Source organism: Oncorhynchus masou, chromosome 6, assembly GCF_036934945.1.
Source record: "Oncorhynchus masou masou isolate Uvic2021 chromosome 6, UVic_Omas_1.1, whole genome shotgun sequence".
NCBI lineage: Eukaryota > Metazoa > Chordata > Actinopteri > Salmoniformes > Salmonidae > Oncorhynchus > Oncorhynchus masou.
Genome location: NC_088217.1, coordinates 59,056,676 through 59,078,934, shown reverse-complemented (window position 1 = coordinate 59,078,934; position 22,259 = coordinate 59,056,676). Strand labels below are relative to the sequence as shown.

At 42.1% G+C, this 22,259-nt stretch overlaps 1 protein-coding gene across 6 annotated transcripts in view; it reads left to right on the top strand.

The window, feature by feature from the left end:
• rbm12 (RNA binding motif protein 12) overlaps window positions 1-22,057 on the top strand; it is a 45,834-nt gene extending 23,777 nt beyond the window's left edge. Inside the window, exons 4-11 of one of the 6 annotated variants that reach the window (XR_010456056.1) lie at window positions 40-620; window positions 762-826; window positions 935-1,017; window positions 5,417-5,506; window positions 12,510-12,609; window positions 14,639-14,714; window positions 20,951-21,154; window positions 21,400-22,057. The gene's annotated coding sequence lies outside the window, so the exon portion shown is untranslated. Of the gene's footprint in view, window positions 1-39; window positions 827-934; window positions 1,018-5,416; window positions 5,507-12,509; window positions 12,610-14,638; window positions 14,715-20,950; window positions 21,155-21,399 lie in introns of all 6 variants that reach the window. The other 5 variants (XR_010456059.1, XR_010456055.1, XR_010456058.1 and 2 more) reach the window with 5 other exon arrangements.
• The last annotated feature ends 202 nt before the right edge of the window (window positions 22,058-22,259 follow it).

The window sequence follows — 22,259 nt, the reverse complement described above, 5'->3', positions numbered from 1 at the left end:
TGGTTTGTTCATGCAGATGCTTTCTGTCTCACTATACAGTTGGACCGCACGGAGAGGGTGAAGAACTGCCAGGACCCTGAGTTCTCCAAGATGCTGCTCCTGGACTACCACTTTGAGAGAGTGCAGAAGTTGAAGCTGGGTGTCTGACATAGACAACAAGTCTGTTGATCTGAATGATGATGATGATGACTTCCTGGGGGGGGGGGGGGTTGAGTGCACACTGGAACAGGTTAGGATATAAGAAAGTGTGAACCAATTATTCTCATATCATTGTGTCCTTGTGTTGATACTTTTATTTTCTCACGTATTAACTTAACCAGTAGATGCTGCTGAGGGGAGGACCGCTCATAAAATTGGCCGGATCGGAGCAAATGGAATGGTATCAAACACATGGAAACCATGTTTTTGATGTATTTCATACCATTCCACTCCAGACAATACCATGAGCCCGTCCTCCCACATTAAGGTGCCACCAACCTCCTGTGAACTTAACCCAATGTTGTTTTTGAATTTCTTTATGAATGGTGGTGTGCCTCCAATGAACAACCATTTGCCTTTCAGATTGTGTCCAGCAAGAACAAATGAAGAAAGGTAAGCCTGCAGGCAAAGGCATCATTACTGTAAGTATTTAAGTGGCTGTGTAAATGTAAAATGGTCCCACTTATGTAAATGTTGTGATAACAACCATAAGGCTAATGCAAACAGTGTCTTGAGATGATCATATGAATTCCCTAAATTGTGCTATATTTTGTGTGTTAAAGATTACTGCTGAGGAGATAACAGGGACATAGTGCTGGAGTTGGAGGCTAAAGGCCTGGATAAGAAGGTACAACAAATGTTCTACATTTATTATGGAGTAATAAACAGTTTTCTAAATTCTCTCCCGCCCATTATTCATTTGCCAGTGCTCCTATTTGTCTCTCTCTTTTGCAAGACTTGTTTGGGAAACCTTATCCATTCCTAGAGTTCTTTAAGCAACAAGATCATGGCAAGTGGCAGCTGGTTCACAGAATAGAGGTACTTATCACAATATTTGTTTGTCTTAAGTACCCAATGGCTACCGTTGACTGGTTGTGTCGAAAGAAATGGTGGTGTAGAATACAGGTGTATGGAATGCGCAAATTGAATTGATCTGACTTTGTCAGTTCTTGCCAGCGAGTGCAGAAATTTGTGGAGACCAGGCTTGTAGAGAGAAAGGCACATCAAAATAAAGTTGGGGGAAACTCAGAATGAACTTGTCATAAAATCACTCACTGTGGAAAAACAAGCATGTAAATTAGCACTGACTGGTTTATATACAGTACCAGTCAAACGTTAGGACACAGCTACTCCTTCGAGGGTTTTTCTTTATTTTGTGACAATTTTCTACATTGTGGAATAATAGTGAAGACATCAGAACTATGAAATAACACAGAATCATGTCGTAACCAAAAAAGTGTTAAACAAATCCAAATATATTTTAAATAAGAGATTCTTCAAAGTAGTAACCCTTTGCATACTCTTGTCATTCTCTCAACCAACTTCATGAGGTAGTCACCTGGAATGCATTTAAGTTAACGGGTATGCCTTGTTGATTTGTGGAATTTCTTTCCTTAATGCGTTTGAGCTAATCAGTTGTTGTAACAAGGCTGGGGTGGTATACAGAAGATTGCCCTAATTGGTAAAAGACCAAGTCCATATTATGGCAAGAAACTCAAATAAGCAAAGATAAATGACAGGCCATCATTACTTTAAAACATGAAGGTCAGTCAATCAAAAAAATGTCAAGAACTTTGAAAGTTTCTTCCAGTGCAGTCACAAATACCATCAAGCGCTATGATGAAACTGGCTCTCATGAGGACCGCCACTGGAAAGGAAGACCCAGAGTTATCTGTGCTGCAGAGGATAACGTCATTAGCATTACCAGCCTCAGAAATTGCAGCCCAAATGAATGCTTCAGAGTTCAAGTAACAGACATCTCAACATCAACTGTTCAGAAGTGATGTGCGTGAATCAGGCCTTCATGGTCGAATTGCTACAAAGAAACCACAACTAAAGGACACCAATAAGAAGAAAGGACTTGCTAGGGCCAAGAAACACGAGCAATGGACATTAGACCGGTGGAAATCTGTCCTTTGGTCTGATGAGTCGAAATTGTGAGATTTTTGGTTCCAAATGCCGTGTCTTTGTAAGACGAAGAGTACATGAACGGATGATCTCCGCATGTGTGGTTACCACTGTAAAGCATGGAGGAGTGATTGTGTGGGGGTGCTTTTCTGGTGATACTGTCTGTGATGTATTTAGAATTCAAGGCACACTTAACCAGCATGGCCACCACAGCATTCTGCAGCGATACACAATCCCATCTTGTTTGTGCTTAGTTGGGGTATCATTTGTTTTTTTCAACAGGACAATGACCCAACACACTTCCATGCTGTGTAAGGGCTATTTGACCAAGGAGGGTAATAGAGTGCAGCATCAGATGACCTGGCCTCCACAATCACCCGACCTCAACTCAGTTGAGATGATTTTGGATGAGTAGGACCGCAGAATGAAGGAAAAGCAGCCAACAAGTGCTCAGTGTATGTGGGAACTCCTTCAAGACTTTTGGGAAAGCATTCCAGGTGAAGCTGGTTGAGAGAATGCCAAGATTGTGCAAAGGGTGCCTACTTTGAAGAATCTCAAATATAAAATATATTTTGATTTAACACTTGAGTGATTCCATATGTGATATTTCATAGTTTTGATGTCTTCACTATTATTCTACAATGTAGGAAACTGTAAAAAATAAAGTGTGTACAAACTTTTGACTTGTACTGTGTGTGTGTATATATATATATATATATATCTCTCTCTCTCTCTCTATATCTCTCATTCACTCAACTAATGCATTGCGGAAGCCTAGACGAAAAGCCAATTTATGTTCGGTTCAAAAATGTGGATGGAGGCTCCATATGAAGGGTGTGATGCATTTGCGGAGCCTCTAGACGCATGCGGAGGCTAAATTGAGCTCTTTACCGCATTGCCATGTGCCTCCTAAATTTTGTAATAATGCGTTGTACTCTGTATAGCTCCGCATTGACATGATTGATTGGGGGTGGTACATCCTGTATAAATAAACTCACTTCCTTGACTACGGCCCTGCACTGCTCCGCGAAGCACAAGAAGTATGAATGCCCTGACTTCTGCTTAGGCCATACCACTGTAAATGCTGCATGGCCAATGCAGACGTCGGATTGACCACACGCCCAGAATGCACTTCCCTCTCCAGAATGCGCGCTCTCCCGCCAATTTGTGCACATTCATTGTTTAATAACTCCGTGTTGTGAATTGTTTGCATTTCATTGTTAGTGTATATCAATTCCTCATTACATATTTCACCAGTCGTACATACATTTACTGTTAATTCCTGTAATTTGTAATCTACAATGTTTGCTACTTTGGTTATGGTAATTTCTTTTAATGCATTCAATATTATTATTATTATTAGTCTTCCTGTTCTCATTGTCTGAGTGGACACATTGTTTGCAGAGTGCAAAAACTATGCAACACTTGTGAGAAACACATTTTGTTTTATTTAATTTACAAGTTCTGTCAATTTAGTCATTGTCTTTTGTTTGGAGTGCTCCTGTCAATGTTGATGCATAGAAGTAGGCCTATAGGCTACCTGGCCTGCACACAAATGTCGGCATATAAATGTGCCCATTTGAGGATCTGATAGTGTTTCTGATTGGCTTACCTGTGGAGCTTCTCAAAGTAATGTTTTCTTCACCTCAAACAGCAAACAAACAAAGTCTGTTTTTCCATCCATTGAGAATTACTGTAGTTCCTCAATGTTTTTGAAAACTCTCTCTTCGATAACCACTCAACGAGAAAGTGAAAAATGTCATGCCCTGATCCAGTGGAAATGTCATAAAGTAGGCGTCTTATCAGTGCATGATTTGGACTGAAATAGGTTCCGGTACTCATTTCGGGTGCTGGTACTGTTTTTATATTTAGGTGCAGGAGCTCCACAGTACTTTTTAGCTAATATTATATAAGAGGCTCCGATGAGCTCCTGCCAAATTCAAGCATTGCATTTGCAGACAGACCATGTATAGCTAATGTTATTTATAGGATATTTATTTTCTTCAGGATATTTTCTACTTGCAGGCTGCAATGTATTTGTTTGGCTATCTTTACATAGTTGGCAATATGTTATTTTTTAGGTATTTAATTTTTTATATAATTTTGAATAACCACATGACAATAATGTTATTATACATTTAAATTAAACTGTTTCACTAAAATGTGCTTATGTAAACTATTACTGGCACGCAGATCGGTAGAAATGGTAAGATAAATTGGCGTTTACATGAGGAAGGTTGCCAACTCCTCATGTAGCCTATTACTGGCAACTTCAGGAGAGTAATGGCAGAGTCTGTGAAAGCCAACAGGAGCGGTAGGAGAAGAGATGTTTAATGTTTTTTCCTCTGGTTATCTAGATCTCTGGCGCCCTCTTGAGGCATCAAACTGTAAGCTTAAATTGTCAGACAAGCTCAATGCATGTAGTTGATTTGATTTTATATGGAAAACTACACGTAAAAAAAATGTACAGAAATTGATGGGTCGAAAGAACAGACGACTTTCGGTCTAACAGTATTTTTTTTTGTCAGGGCAGCCCAATTTTGTAAATGCTCGTACCATAACAGGCTTTTTGTGTTGTGAACATTTTACATTATCATGTTTCATTGCGGTTGTGTTGGTTACTGTGTCTAATGTCGAAGGTTAAACTTGTCAATGTCCCATTTCTAAACACCAATAGCAAGCTTGCGCAAGGGCAGACCTATTGGTTTGCCTGCCCGGCTAGAAGTTTGCTGGCAGAAATAGCCTACCATCTGACATCAAGACGTTATTATATCAGGAAATTCAAATTAGATTACACATCCTCATGTTTCGTCATGATTTTATTTATTTATTTATTTATTTTTTGCATGTGATCTCAACCTCTTTTGCAGTCATGCATTTCCTCAAGGAAATTGACTAGGAGGCTGAATAAAATACTCTTCGGATATTCATGATGAATAGTGTACCGGTAATAATTTGTCATGTTTGCTTTCATAAAAGATTGAGTTGTGTTGGTAATTAGAACTGCCACGCCCATCGCCACGCCCATTTCTTTTTATACACCCACTTCTTTCCACCCGCCCATTACTCCGAGACCAATCAGGGACACAGCTACCTGTACTGTATTTTTTATTATCTTTCTGATGAAGTTAATTTGACCTGAACAGTGTGCTTGAAACATTCTCTAATAAAGTGGAAGTTGTTTTATGGAAAGCGTATCGTGCCTGACCTTCTAATTTGTCTGTATTGTTATTTTGGCATAGTACAATTTGTAATTTCTATTTGTTGTGACGTGTTGCTCTCACGTCTTTTTTTTTTTTTTTTTTTTTAGGTTATCAAGAATAATCTAAGTCCATCATGGAAGAAATTCAGTGTGGCTTTGCAAACATTCTGCAATTGTGACATGAGCAAACCAATCAAGGTATGAATAGTTTAAAATAGTTCCTCAAAGTTGTGTGTGCATTTTTGACTTGACATAACCTACAGCCCTATTGTTATGGGATCTCTGTAGCCCCAGGGCTTAACTATGTGTCTGTTACTGGTAGGTCACGTGTTACGATAAGGACAAAGACACAAGTTCAGATATAATAGGCGAGTTCACTTGCACAACCGCCCAGCTTTTGCATGCTAAAGACCGTCCGGCGAGCCTAAGGGAACTCCTCTCTGTCCTTTTTCTCTCTTTTAAACTCCCTTTCCTGTCCCTCTTTCTTCGCCAGGTCCACTGCTCTGATTATGATACTGATGGCTCGCATGAACATATCTGTGTTTTCCAAACTAATGTGTCGGAGATATAGTCTCACCGGCAAACCAGCTTTCTGTATCTTCCTTTTTCTTCTAGCAATCTTAAACTTTTTGGTTACTTCACTGTTAAGCTTCTGTCTCTTTATGGGTCCCACTTGACATAAAGTGGTAAAGATACCATGTTTAAGTGCATTTTTAAAGTTGTCTGTATAATTACACAAACTTCACTATTTACAAATTGGGCCAGTTTGTTTGCAATTGAATTATTGTTCTATGTGCCTTTTACAGTATAAATATCATATGCTTTGCATTGCATTTGGATATAATATTCAGACCCCTTGACTTTTTCCACATTTTGTTACATTACAGCCTTAATCTGAAATAAAGAAATAGTTTTTAATGACAAAGAAAAAAAAAACGTTTTTTAGATAGGTTAGCACATTTCTTAAAAATCTAACTGAAATATCACATTTGCATAAGTTTTCAGACACTTAACTCATTACTTTGTTGAAGCACCTTTGGCATCGATGACAGCCTCGAGTCTTCTTCGGTATGACGTTACAAGCTTGGCACAACTGTATTTCAGTTTTTGCCATTCTTCTCTAGAAGTCGAAAGAATATGATTTTTCAACGCCGATACCGATTATTGGAGGACCAAAAAAAGCCGATACCGATTTAAATCAGCCGAGATATATTTGTAATATTGACAATTACAACAATACTCAATTACACTTATTTTAAATTAATATAATACATCAAAAAAATCAATTCAGTCTCAAATAATGAAACATGTTCAATTTGATTTAAATAATGCAAAAACAAAGTGTTGGAGAAAGTACAAGTGCAATATGTACATTTACATTTAAGTCATTTGGCAGACGCTCTTATCCAGAGCGACTTACAAATTGGTGAATTCACCTTATGACATCCAGTGGAACAGCCACTTTACAATAGTGCATCTAAATCATTTAAGGGGGGGAGAAGGATTACTTTATCCTATCCTAGGTATTCCTTAAAGAGGTGGGGTTTCAGGTGTCTCCGGAAGGTGGTGATTGACTCCGCTGTCCTGGCGTCGTGAGGGAGTTTGTTCCACCATTGGGGGGCCAGAGCAGCGAACAGTTTTGACTGGGCTGAGCGGGAACTGTACTTCCTCAGTGGTAGGGAGGCGAGCAGGCCAGAGGTGGATGAACGCAGTGCCCTTGTTTGGGTGTAGGGCCTGATCAGAGCCTGGAGGTACTGCGGTGCCGTTCCCCTCACAGCTCCGTAGGCAAGCACCATGGTCTTGTAGCGGATGCGAGCTTCAACTGGAAGCCAGTGGAGAGAGCGGAGGAGCGGGGTGACGTGAGAGAACTTGGGAAGGTTGAACACCAGACGGGCTGCGGCGTTCTGGATGAGTTGTAGGGGTTTGATGGCACAGGCAGGGAGCCCAGCCAACAGCGAGTTGCAGTAATCCAGACGGGAGATGACAAGTGCCTGGATTAGGACCTGCGCCGCTTCCTGTGTGAGGCAGGGGCGTACTCTGCGGATGTTGTAGAGCATGAACCTACAGGAACGGGCCACCGCCTTGATGTTAGTTGAGAACGACAGGGTGTTGTCCAGGATCACGCCAAGGTTCTTAGCGCTCTGGGAGGAGGACACAATGGAGTTGTCAACCGTGATGGCGAGATCATGGAACGGGCAGTCCTTCCCCGGGAGGAAGAGCAGTTCCGTCTTGCCGAGGTTCAGCTTGAGGTGGTGATCCGTCATCCACACTGATATGTCTGCCAGACATGCAGAGATGCGATTCGCCACCTGGTCATCAGAAGGGGGAAAGGAGAAGATTAATTGTGTGTCGTCTGCATAGCAATGATAGGAGAGACCATGTGAGGTTATGACAGAGCCAAGTGACTTGGTGTATAGCGAGAATAGGAGAGGGCCTAGAACAGAGCCCTGGGGGACACCAGTGGTGAGAGCGCGTGGCGAGGAGACAGATTCTCGTCACGCCACCTGGTAGGAGCGACCTGTCAGGTAGGACGCAATCCAAGCGTGGGCCGCGCCGGAGATGCCCAACTCGGAGAGGGTGGAGAGGAGGATCTGATGGTTCACAGTATCGAAGGCAGCCGATAGGTCTAGAAGTATGAGAGCAGAGGAGAGAGAGTTAGCTTTAGCAGTGCGGAGCGCCTCCGTGATACAGAGAAGAGCAGTCTCAGTTGAATGACTAGTCTTGAAACCTGACTGATTTGGATCAAGAAGGTCATTCTGAGAGAGATAGCGGGAGAGCTGGCCAAGGACGGCACGTTCAAGAGTTTTGGAGAGAAAAGAAAGAAGGGATACTGGTCTGTAGTTGTTGACATCGGAGGGATCGAGTGTAGGTTTTTTCAGAAGGGGTGCAACTCTCGCTCTCTTGAAGATGGAAGGGACGTAGCCAGCGGTCAGGGATGAGTTGATGAGCGAGTTGAGGTAAGGGAGAAGGTCTCCGGAAATGGTCTGGAGAAGAGAGGAGGGGATAGGGTCGAGCGGGCAGGTTGTTGGGCGGCCGGCCGTCACAAGAAGCAAGATTTCATCTGGAGAGAGAGGGGAGAAAGAGGTCAGAGCACAGGGTAGTGCAGTGTGAGCAGATCCAGCGGTGTCGTTTGACTTAGCAAACGAGGATCGGATGTCGTCGACCTTCTTTTCAAAATGGTTGACGAAGTCATCTGCAGAGAGGGAGGAGGGGGAGGAGGATTCAGGAGGGAGGAGAAGGTGGCAAAGAGATTCCTAGGGTTAGAGGCAGATGCTTGGAATTTAGAGTGGTAGAAAGTGGCTTTAGCAGCAGAGACAGAGGAGGAAAATGTAGAGAGGAGGGAGTGAAAGGATGCCAGGTCCGCAGGGAGGCGAGTTTTCCTCCATTTCCGCTCGGCTGCCCGGAGCCCTGTTCTGTGAGCTCGCAATGAGTCGTCGAGCCACGGAGCGGGAGGGGAGGACCGAGCCGGCCTGGAGGATAGGGGACATAGAGAGTCAAAGGATGCAGAAAGGGAAGAGAGGAGGGTTGAGGAGGCAGAATCAGGAGATAGGTTGGAGAAGGTTTGAGCAGAGGGAAGAGATGATAGGATGGAAGAGGAGAGAGTAGCGGGGGAGAGAGAGCGAAGGTTGGGACGGCGCGATACCATCCGAGTAGGGGCAGTGTGGGAAGTGTTGGATGAGAGCGAGAGGGAAAAGGATACAAGGTAGTGGTCGGAGACTTGGAGGGGAGTTGCAATGAGGTTAGTGGAAGAACAGCATCTAGTAAAGATGAGGTCGAGCGTATTGCCTGCCTTGTGAGTAGGGGTGGAAGGTGAGAGGGTGAGGTCAAAAGAGGAGAGGAGTGGAAAGAAGGAGGCAGAGAGGAATGAGTCAAAGGTAGACGTGGGGAGGTTAAAGTCGCCCAGGACTGTGAGAGGTGAGCCGTCCTCAGGAAAGGAGCTTATCAAGGCATCAAGCTCATTGATGAACTCTCCGAGGGAACCTGGAGGGCGATAAATGATAAGGATGTTAAGCTTGAAAGGGCTGGTAACTGTGACAGCATGGAATTCAAAGGAGGCGATAGACAGATGGGTAAGGGGAGAAAGAGAGAATGACCACTTGGGAGAGATGAGGATCCCGGTGCCACCACCCCGCTGACCAGAAGCTCTCGGGGTGTGCGAGAACACGTGGGCGGACGAAGAGAGAGCAGTAGGAGTAGCAGTGTTATCTGTGGTGATCCATGTTTCCGTCAGTGCCAAGAAGTCGAGGGACTGGAGGGAGGCATAGGCTGAGATGAACTCTGCCTTGTTGGCCGCAGATCGGCAGTTCCAGAGGCTACCGGAGACCTGGAACTCCACGTGGGTCGTGCGCGCTGGGACCACCAGATTAGGGTGGCCGCGGCCACGCGGTGTGGAGCGTTTGTATGGTCTGTGCAGAGAGGAGAGAACAGGGATAGATAGACACATAGTTGACAGGCTACAGAAGAGGCTACGCTAATGCAAAGGAGATTGGAATGACAAGTGGACTACACGTCCCGAATGTTCAGAAAGTTAAGCTTACGTAGCAAGAATCTTATTGACTAAAATGATTGAAATGATACAGTACTGCTGGAGTAGGCTAGCTGGTAGTGGCTGCGTTGTTGACTTTGTAGGCTAGCTGGCAGTGGCTGCGTTGTTGACACTACACTAATCAAGTCGTTCCGTCGAGTGTAATAGTTTCTACAGTGCTGCTATTCGGGGCTAGCTGGCTAGCTAGCAGTGTTGATTACGTTATGTTACGTTAAAAGAACGACGATAGCTGGCTAGCTAACCTAGAAAATCGCTCTAGACTACACAATTGTCTTAGATACAAAGACGGCTATGTAGCTAGCTAGCTACGATCAAACAAATCAAACCGTTGTACTGTAATGAAGTGAAATGAAAATGTGATACTACCTGTGGAGCGGAATGTTGACCGGGTTGTTGAAGTTCTATTCGGTAGACGTTGGCTAGCTGTTGGCTAGCTGGCTAGCTGTTGGCTAGCTAGCTAGCAGTATCTCCTACGTTAAGGACGACAAATAGCTGGCTAGCTAACCTCGGTAAATTAAGATAATCACTCTAAGTCTACACACTCTAAACTACACAATTATCTTGGATACGAAGACAGCAAAGACAACTATGTAGCTAGGCTAGCTAACACTACACTAATCGAGTCGTTCAGTTGAGTGAATAGTTTCTACAGTGCTGGTATTCGTTAGCTAGCTGCTGGGCAGATAGCAGTGTAGACTACGTTAGGACGACGAAATACGATAATTACGCAATTATCTTTGATACAAAGACGGCTATGTAGTTAGCTAAGAAGAAATTGCTAAGATTAGACAAATCAAACCGTTGTACTATAATGAAATGTAATGAAAATGTAATGAAAAGTTATACTACCTGCGGACCGAAGTGTAGATGCGACCGCTCGCTCCAACCCGGAACCGGAAGTGCCATGTAAGAAATGTGTGCCATGTAAGAAAGCTAATGTTTAAGTTCCTTGCTCAGAACATGAGAACATATGAAAGCTGGTGGTTCCTTTTAACATGAGTCTTCAATATTCCCTGCTGCCTACCACCGCTCAGTCAGACTGCTCTATCAAATCATAGACTTAATTATAATAACACACAGAACTACAAGCCTTAGTTCATTAATATGGTCGAATCTGGAAACTATCATTTCAAAAACAAAACATTTATTCTTTAAGGGAAATACGGAACTGTTCTGTATTTTATCTTAACGGGTGGCATCCCGAAGTCTACATATTGCTGTTACATTGCACATCCTTCAATGTTATGTCATAATTATGTACAATTCTGGCAAATTAATTACGCTCTTTGTTAGGAAGAAATGGTCTTCACACAGTTTGCAACGAGCCAGGCGACCCAAACTGCTGCATATACCCTGACTCTGCTTGCACAGAACGCAAGAGAAGTGACACAATTTCCTTCGTTAAAATAATTTCATGTTAGCAGGCAATATTAACTAAATATACAGGTATAAAAATATATACTTGTGCATTGATTTTAAAATACGGCATTGATGTTCATAGTTAGGTACACATTGGTGCAATGACAGTGCTTTTTTTCTGCGAATGTGCTTGTTAAATCATCACCCGTTTGGCGAAGTAGGCTGTGATTCGATGATAAATTAACAGGCACCTCATCGATTATATGCAACGCTGGACAAGCTAGATAAACTAGTAATATCACTGAGCATGTGTAGTTAACTAGTGATTATGTTAAGATTTGTTTTTATAAGATACGTTTAATGCTAGCTAGCAACTTACCTTAGCTCCTTGCAGCACTCGCGTAACAGGTAGTCATCCTGCCACGCAGTCTCCTCGTGGAGTGCAATGTAATCGACCACAATAGATTACCGATTGTTATGTAAACTTGAAATCGGTCCTAATTAATCGGCCATTCCGATGAATCGGTCGACCTCTATTCTTCTCTTTTGGTCCTCTCAAGTTCTCAGGTTGGTTGGGGAGTGTCGCTGCACAGCTGTTTTCAGGTCTCTCCAGAGATGATAGATCGGTTTCAATTCCGTGCTCTGGCTGGGCCTCTCGAACATTCCTACATTATCTTGGCTGTGTGCTAGGGTTGTTGTCCTGTTGGAAGGTGAACCTTCGCCCCAGTCTAAGGTCCTGAGCGCTCTGGAGGTTTTCATCAAGGATCTCTTTGTACTTTGCTCTGTTCATCTTTCCCTCAATCCCGACTCGTCACCCAGTCCCTGCTGCTAAAAAACATCCCCACAGCATGATGCTGCCGCCACCATGCTTCGCCGTAGGGATTGTGCAAGGTTTCCTCCAGACGTGATGCTTGGCATTCAAGCCAAATAGTTCAATCTTTTTTTTCATCAGACCATAGAATCTTTTCCTTAACGTGCCTTTTGGCAAACTCCAAGCATGTTGTCATGTGCCTTTTATTGAGGAGTGGCTTCCGTCTGGCCACTCTACCATAAGGCCTGATTTGGTGGTGCTGCAGAGATGGTTGTCCTTCTGGAAGGTTCTCCCATCTCCACAGAGGAACTCTAGAGCTCTGTCAGAGTGACCATTGGGTTCTTGGTCACCTCCCTGACCAAGGCCCTTCTCTGATTGCTCAGTTTGTCTGGGCAGCTAGCTCTTCTTCCATTTATGAATGATGGAGGCCACTGTGTTCTTGGGGATCTTCAATGCTGCAGAATTGTTTTGTTGTCCTTCCCCAGATCTATGCCTCGACACAATCCTGTCTCGGAGCTCTACGGATAATTCCTTCATCCTCAAGGCTTGTTTTTTGCACTGGCAACTGTGGGACCTTATAGACAGGTGTGTGCCTTTCTAAATCGTGTCCAATCAATTGAATTTACCTCAAGTGGACTCCCAAGTTGTTGAAACATCTCAAGGATGATCAATGGAAGCAGGATGCACCTGAGGTCAATTTTGAGTCTCATAGCAAAGGGTCAGAATACGTATGTCAATACAGTGGGGCAAAAAAGTATTTAGTCAGCCACCAATTGTGCAAGTTCTCCCACTTAAAAAGATGAGAGGCCTGTAATTTTCATCACAGGTACACTTCAACTATGACAGACAAAATGAGAAGAAAAAAATCCAGAAAATCACATTGTAGGATTTTTAATGAATGTATTTGCAAATTATGGTGGACAATAAGTATTTGGTCAATAACAAAAGTTTATCTCAATACTTTGTTATATACCCTTTGTTGGCAATGACAGAGGTCAAACGTTTTCTGTAAGTCTTCACAAGGTTTTCACACTGTTGCTGGTATTTTGACCCATTCCTCCATGCAGATCTTCTCTAGGGCAGTGATGTTTTCGGGCTGTTGCTGGGCAACACGGACTTTCAACTCCCTCCACAGATTTTCTATGGGTTTAGATCTGGAGACTGGCTAGGCCACTCCAGGACCTTGAAATGCTTCTTACGAAGCCACTCCTTCGTTGCCCGGGCGGTGTGTTTGGGAGCATTGTCATGCTGAAAGACCCAGCCACGTTTCATCTTCAATGACCTTGCTGATGAAAGGAGGTTTTCACTCAATCTCACGATACATCCATTCATTCTTTCCTTTACACGGATCAATCGTCCTGGTCCCTTTGCAGAAAAACAGCCCCAAAGCATGATGTTTCCACCCCCATGCTTCACAGTAGGTATGGTGTTCTTTGCCTGCAACTCAGCTTTCTTTGTCCTCCAAACACGATGAGTTGAGTTTTTACCATATGACATTCTCCCAATCTTCTTCTGGATCATCCAAATGCTCTCTAGCAAACTTCAGACGGGCCTGGACATGTACTGGCTTAAGCAGGGGGACATGTCTGGCACTGCAGGATTTGAGTCCCTGGCGGCGTAGTGTGTTACTGATGGTAGGCTTTGTTACTTTGGTTCCAGCTCTCTGCAGGTCATTCACTAGGTACCCCCGTGTGGTTCTGGGATTTTTGCTCACCGTTCTTGTGATCATTTTGACCCCACAGGGTGAGATCTTGCGTGGAGCCCCAGATCGAAGGAGATTATCAGTGGTCTTGTATGTCTTCCAATTCCTAATGATTGCTCCCATAGTTGATTTCTTCAAACCAAGCTGCTAACCTATTGCAGATTCAGTCTTCCCAGCCTGGTGCAGGTCTACAATTTTGTTTCTGGTGTCCTTTGACAGCTCTTTGGTCTTGGTCATAGTAGAGTTTGGAGTGTGACTGTTTGAGGTTGTGGACAGGTGTCTTATACTGATAAGTTCAAACAGGTGCCATTAACACAGGTAACGAGTGGAGGACAGAGGAGCCTCTTAAAAAAGAAGTTACAGGTCTGTGAGAGCCAGAAATCTTGCTTGTTTGTAGGTGACCAGATACTTATTTCCACCATAATTTGCAAATAAATTCCTTGAAAATCCTACAATGTTATTTTCTGGATTTTTTTTTCTTCTCATTTTGTCTGTCATAGTTGACGTGTACCTAATGATGAAAATTAACTAAATTAAATTAATTAAATTAACTTTTTAAGTGGGAAAACTTGCACAATTGGTGGCTGACTAAATACTTTTTTGACCCACTGTACATGTTAATATATGTATTCATACATATATTAATTTACGAAAAGGAATAACCTGTTTTCACTTTGTCATTATGGGGTATTGTGTGTAGATTGATGAGGAAAATAAGAAAAGGCTGTAATATAACAATGTAGAAAAAGGGAAAGGGTCTGAATACTTTCCCAATGCACTGTATTAACTACATGCATAACATCTGAGCAACTTAATGTAAAGGGTTTCCACCTCATTTATCTAATCATGGTGAAGGTAGTTTATTATTTGAGTTAATGTTTATATTAAACCTTTTTATTGATGTTTAATCAGGTGAAGTTTGACTGTCCATCGAGAGAAGAAGAAGAGTTCCAAAAACTCTGGAGTAATCAGTGTCAAGTGCTGCCAGGTAGGTTATTATTAATTGCACCGTAGCTTATCGTTAGCCCTTAGATTTCTTCTAAGTTTTGTTACTTCTCAAGCTAATTGTAATTTCCTCATAGATACAGGCACAGTGCACATTCCTGGACTATGTCATGGGATGTTGCCAAATAATTTTTACAGTAAGTGCAAGCTCTTCAGACACAATCAGAAATAATAGGTTGAAGTTGTGCTTATTAGTTAATGTTCAAAACTCAAGCATTATCTTTGATGGATTGAAAATTCACTAATGAAGATAAGTTAAAGGGGCAATCCGAGATACAAAAAAACACCCCACCATTTGTCCTGGTAAGCAGCTGAGGCATGGGGTTGTAGAAATGTAACCACTCTCAATTTCATAGACTGAGGAAAGTTTTTGTTGACAATTTCATTGATTATAAACAATGGAGTAACACACGCTTATATTTTGGGTTCTGATGGGGTTTGACAAATGGACTAAGATCGTGAGGTATTTACACGTTATATTCTTTAAAGAGCAATTTCCAAAAATGTCACAATACAATACGAGTGTTTACATATGTGAAAACGGTGCATTTCTACATTGTGCTGAAAAAATATGAAGTTCTACCCGTAGACACCATCAAAAGTTAAAACATTTTAGAAGCACTGTAACATGGGGAGCAAGAAAATACCCTAGCTCTGGATAGAAACCCGTTGCAGGTTTTGAAAGTCACTGTGTAAGTGGGACAACTATCTTACTTTTAATCCTACCCTGTGAGCTGGTCGAAGGAAGGAAGGAATGGAGGGAAAGGGGGATACCTAGCCAGTTGTACAACTGAATGCATTCAACTGAAATGTGTCTTCTGCACTAACCCAGTGAGGAAGTCTGCTGATTATCTTGTGGAGGGCAGCCACTTGACTTCTTACCACAGATCATAGACCTGTGTTGTTTTCACAAATGTAGACTCTGGTTTGGTGCTGGAGAGTATGAAATGTGGCGGAATTGCCCTTAAAAAATCAATGGCTACATCTTTTAAACATTGCTTATTTTAAATTTAGTCTTTATTTGAGCTTTTTTGTGCCAATTGGACTTCATCACTCAGGGTTCCTATATTTCTCTAAAGTGGGCATTGACTTCACTGGGTCGAATGGCGACCCTCGATCCCCACAGTCCCTGCATTACCTGAGTCCTGACGTACTGAACCCGTACCTGGCGGCCACCTGGTCAGTGGGCCTGGTGGTCCAGGACTATGACACGTAAGAAGAACTCTTTCTGCTCTGTAGAACACCCAAGAGGAAACAGGCCATGAGTAAATGAATAGATGGCTTCCACCCGCCACCTAATTTATTTTTAAGATATCTGATGGATACACACTCGAGCCAATGCTAACACCAATCAAATGCTGTTAAATTTATGAGAGGAAGAGGGAAAGTGCACACTTTGGGGGGATGCGAAGAGAATCAGAATACAGCAACGGAGCTCCTGGCTTGCCTTCCTGGTTTGGGTAGATATCGGTCGTGGAAATGTTTAGCCCTAAAGATCATTACCAAGTTATTTGTATCGAGGCATGAACCTACAGTGCCTTCAGAAAGTATTCATACCCCTGACTTATTCAACATTTTTTTAAAGCCTGAATTCAAAATTAATACAGTATTTTTCTCACCCAGCTACACACAATACCCCAAAATGAGAAAGTGAAAACATATTTTTAGACATCGCAAATTTATTGATTATGAAATACAGAAAAATATTTACATAAGTATTCACACCCCTGAGACAAATGTTAGAATTACCTTTGACAGCGATTACAGCTGTGAATCTTTCTGGGTAAGTCTCTAAAAGCTTTGCACACCTGGATTATACACTATTTGCACATTATTCTTCAAACTCTGTCAAATTGGTTCTTGATCATTGCTGGTTGTTGATCATTCAAGTCTTGCCATAGATTTCCAAGACGATTTTTAAGTCAACTTTAACTCGGCCATTCAAGGTCGTCTTTGTAAGCAATTCTAGTGTATATTTGGACTTGTTTTAGGTTATTGTCCTACTGAAGGTGAATTTGTCTCCCAGGTTTTTCTCTAGAGTTTAGCCTTAATTAGTTTTTTTATTAAGGATCCCCATTAGCTGCTGCCAAGGCAGCAACATTAAGGCACTTGTATACAATAAAAAATATTACATGACATTACATTTCATAAAACTTTTCACAACACATTGTGCGCCCTCAGGCCAATACTCTACCACATATCTAGAATACAAAATCGGTGTGCCTTCAGTCCTCATTGGTGTTTTTATTTTATTATTATTTTACAAATCTGATTCTATTGCTTGCATTAGTTAACTGATGTGGAATACCTGACATTGCTTTATGTAAACTCAGCAAAAAAAGAAACGTCCCCTTTTCACGACCCTGTCTTTCAAAGATAATTAGTAAAAATCCAAATACCTTCACAGATCTTCATTGTTAAGGGCTTAAACACATTCCCATGCTTGTTCAATGAATCATAAACAATGAATGAACATGCACATGTGGAACAGTCGTTAAGACACTAACAGCTTACAGACGATAGGCAATATGAAAACTAAAGAGGCCTTTCTACTGAAAAACACAAAAAGATGACCAGGGTCCCTGCTCATCTGCGTGAATGTGCCTTAGGCATGCTGCAAGGAGGCATGAGGACTGCAGATGTGGCCAGGGCAATGTCTGTACTTTGAGACACCTAAGACAGCGCTACAGGGAGACAGGACGGACAGCTGATCGTCCTCGCAGTGGCAGACCACGTGTAACCACGCCTGCACAGGATCGGTACATCCGAACATCACACCTGTGGGACAGGTAAATGATGACAACAACTGCCCGAGTTACACCAGGAACGCACAATCCCTCCATCAGTGCTCAGACTGTCTGCGATATGCTGAGAGATGCTGGACTGAGGGCTTGTAGGCCTGTTGTAAGGCAGGTCCTTACCAGATATCACCGGCAACAATGTTGTCTATGGGCACAAACCCACCGTCGCTGGACCAGACAGGACTGGCAAAAAGTGCTCTTCACTGACGAGTCATGGTTTTGTCTCACCAGGGGTGATGGTCAGATTTGCGTTTATCGTCGAAGGAAATGAGCGTTACACCGACGCCTGTACTCTGGAGCGGGATGGAGGTGGAGGGTCTGTCATGGTCTGGGGCGGTGTGTCGCAGCATCATTGAACTGAGCTTGTTTTCATCGCAGACAATCTCAACACTGCGTTACAGGGAAGACATCCTCCTCCCTCATGTGGGACCCTTCCTGCAGGCTCAAATACAAATATTTACACATTAAGTTTGCTGAAAATAAATGCAGTTGACAGTGAGAGGATTTTTATTTTCTTTGCTGAGGTTTGTACTCCCATAGTAGCCTCCCATAGTCTGTTCTGGGCTTGGGGATTGTGAAGAGACCTCTGGTGGCATGTCTTGTAGTTAAACAGAGAGCGCTGCGCGGTGCATTCAACATGTCATAACACTGCATAGAGAGATCTAAGAAAACAACAGCATGGCAACAACACATGAAAACACATGGCAGCAGCACAGCATGGTAGTAGCACAAAACATGGTACAATCATTATTGGGCACATACAACAGCACAAAGGGAAAGCAGGTTGAGACAACAATAAGTCAGAGACAACAAACCATCTTGGCTACGATTGCATTAACATGTTTTGACCATGAAAGTTTACAGTCCAGAGTTACTCCAAGCAGTTTAGACACCTCAACTTACTCAATTTCCATGTTATTTATTTCAAGGTTTAGGTGAGGTTTAGGTTTTAGTGAATGATTTGTCCCATATACAATGCTTTTAGATGTAGCACTAACTGTTTTTTTGCCACCCATTCTGAAACTGATTGCAGCTCTTTAAGTGTTAACTGTTGAGTCCTCTGGACATACACAGGCACACTGGCTTTACTCAAAGTTCCATTATAGAACACCCTTTGTGTTCTGTTAGACAGGTAGTTCATTATCAACAATATAGCAGGGGGTGTAAAGCCATAACACACATGTTTTTCCCAGCAGCAGACTATGATCAATAATGTCAAAAGCCACACTGAAGTCTAACAAAAAAACTCCCTCAATCTTTTCAATCAATGTCTCTCTGCCAATCATTAGTCATTTGTGTAAGTGCTGTGCTTGTTGTGTGGACTTTCCTATAAGCATGCTGAAATTCTGTCAATTTGTTTACTGTAAAATAGCATTGTATTTGGTCAAACACAATTTTTCCATAGGTTTTCAGAGGGTTGGTAAGAGGCTGATTGGTCAGCAATTTGAGCCAGTAAATGTGGCTTTGCTTTTCTTGGGTAGGGGAATGACTTTTGCTTCCCTCCAGGCCTGAGGACACACACTTTCTAGTAGGCTTAGATTGAAGAGATGGCAAATAGGAGTGGCAATATAGTCAGCAATCATCCTCAGTCATTTTCTATGCAACTTGTCAGACACAGGTGGCTTGTTATTGTTGATAGACAACAACAAAAAATGATCCTCTTCCACACTCACTTTATGGAATTCTAAATTTCAACGCTTGTCTTTTGATAATTTGGTCAATTATACTTGGATGTGTAGTGTCGGTGTTTGTAGCTGTCATGTCTAAGCTTGCTAATGTTGCCAAAGAAAAAATCATTAAAGTAGTTGGCAATATCCAGTAGGTTTTGTGATAAATGATCCATCTGATTCAATCAATGATGGAGCTGAGTTTGCTTTTTTTGCCCAAAATGTAATTTATGGTGCTCCAAAGCTTTTTACAATTTTTATGTAATTTATCTTTGTTTTGTGGTATAGTTGATTTGTTTATTTGCATGATTCCTGAATTTGCAGTACGTTTGCCAACCGGTTGTACAGCCAGACTTATTTGCCATTCCTTTTGCCTCATCCCTCTCAACTATACACATTTTCAATTCCTCTTCAATCCACAGGGATATCAGTTTTTACTCATTTTCTTAATGGCTGCATGCTTATTAGTAAGTGGAATAAACAATTTCATATGTGTCAAGTGGGGTTTCTGGTTGCCCCTCATACACCACAGACCAGCAAATATTATTTACATCAACGCAGTAATCATTACAAAATGTATTGTGTGACCTCTTTATATTAGGCCCTCTACCATCGATGGATTTGGATACTGCTTTAATACAGATTTCTGCAGCATTGGTAAAGATGTGATCAATACATGTGGATGATTTCATAAATACCCTGGTTGCAGGCACTTGTTACAGTTTGAAGCTTTTTCTTGAGTGGGCAGCTTGATAAAAGTCTGTTAATATTTAGGTCACCCAGAACATATACATCTCTGTTGATATCGCATACATTTATCAAGCATTTCACACACATTATACAGATACTAACTGTCAGCACTTGGTGTATAGCAACAATGGGCTATAGGTTAGGCAGGTGAACCTGTAGCCATATTACTTCAACAGTATTTAATGAGATCCTCTAAGTTTAACAGGAATGTGGCTCTGAATATAGACTGCAACGGATTGGCTTTTCTGTAGCTGTTATAACCATGTATTGCTATCACTGCGGGTATAGTGAGTTTCCCGGAGTTTCCTCTTCACTGTTGATGTTGAGACTGGTGTTTTGCGGGTACTATTTAATGAAGCTGCCAGTTGAGGACTTGAGACTTGCGTCTGTTACTCAAACTAGACGTTAATGTACTTATTCTCTTGCTCAGTTGTGCACCGGGGCATCCCACTCCTCTGGGTCACGTCCTCCACATCCATTTTGTTGTCATTTGTTAATGTGTTTGAAGTTTGTGATAACCAATTTATTGATGTGATTATGATAGGCAAAATATAGGTCAGGACCTGTTGGTCACATGCATGCGACGATTACATGTTTCACGTAAAGAGCCGAGGATCGCGGGAATAGGAATTACTGCCATTTGGAATTTATGTTGCAGCTTCAGCATGGACAGCGCAATAAACACTTGCAGTGGTGCCTTTTTTGCTGCAGTAGGGAGGAGAGCAAGACAATTATTTAAACAAACATTGTGCTTCAAGCATCAGACAAGCTCAGTGCATATGTAGTTGACCTAAGATTTTTGTTGTTGTTGGGGACAGCCCTAATGTATGAACATTATACAAATAAGACATTTGCAGTAGACGGGCTAACCATTTTGAAAATAGTCTCTCAGAATGAACACTGGATAGAGGATGAATTTGCCTTGTCTACCTCATTGTGTTCATTGCAAACTGAATTAAATTTAACAAACTGTTCTGTCCTCTGCTTTTCATTTCCCTCAGCAATACTTTGTCCTACTCATCATCGCCGATGGGGAGATCAGACCCTGGACCAGACCCGGGACGCTATCGTCAAGGCCTCACGCCTGCCCATGTCCATCATAATCGGGGTGGGCGAAGCCAACTTCAAGGCAATGGAGCTGCTAGAAGGAGATGAAGGAATTCTCAAGTCCCCGAGTGGCCAGGGATATTGTACAGTTTGCCAATGTATGTTTATTTTAGTCTGTGGTTGTTATTGTGCAGTGTGTTGTCCATACCACTGAGAAGATTCACGATGGAACATTACTTTACAACAGTCTAGTCTTTAATAGTATCCGTTGGTAGTGAAACACCATTCCATACCACTTTGGTAAAATATTGACAGGTTTGACATACTTTTCTATCTTGAGTTTTTGTTTTGTTGCCCCCCTGTTGGCACTCATCCCATCACACTGTTATTCCGTCCTCTGCAGGATCCTAAGGAAGCCCTCGCCCAGAGCGTCTTGGCTGAAGTGCCAAATCAACTTGTGTCCTACTTCAAGATGCTGAAACTAGATCCAGTCAATGTTGCTGCCATCAAGACTTAGTGGAGCAAGCAGAACTGCAGTCTTTCGCCCTTCTAGCCACACGAGGGAGCCAACACACCACACAGGGAAATGAGTTGGCCCATTATCAGAAGTGTAAATCACATCCTGGAATTACTGTGTCAATGCTCATTGTAACTTTTGATACCAATTATGTACCACATGTATGTATGTTCTATTTTATTTTCAACAATCATAGATATTTCTTATTCTTTTCTGCTTCAGATATTCTTCTTTCATTCCTCTGAGTCAGGAATTAACAAGGAGTTCAACAATGGTGATGATCCAACATTGGGAAAAAGGAGGGCTTTAATGCATTTCATGAAATGCACCTTCAAAACATTTGATGGAATAAAGTAGGCTACTCACGTAACAACAACGGTTTAACTGGTGGTGTGTGTGATATATACACTACTGTTCAAAAGTTTGGGGTCACTTAGAAATGTCCTTGTTTTTGAAAGTAACATCAAACTGATCAAAAATACAGTGTAGACATTAATGTTGTAAATGACTATGTAGCTGGAAACGGCAGATTAAAAAGATTGAGGGAACCAATCATCACTCCTGTGTTCCAATGGCACGTTGTGTTAGCTAATCCAAATTGAACATTTTAAAGGCTAATTGATCATTAGGAAACCCTTTTGCAATTATGTTAGCACAGCTGAAAACTGCTACCAGACGCCTCACAAGTCCTCAACTGGCAGCTTCATTAAATAGTACCCGCAAAACACCAGTCTCAACGTCAAGTG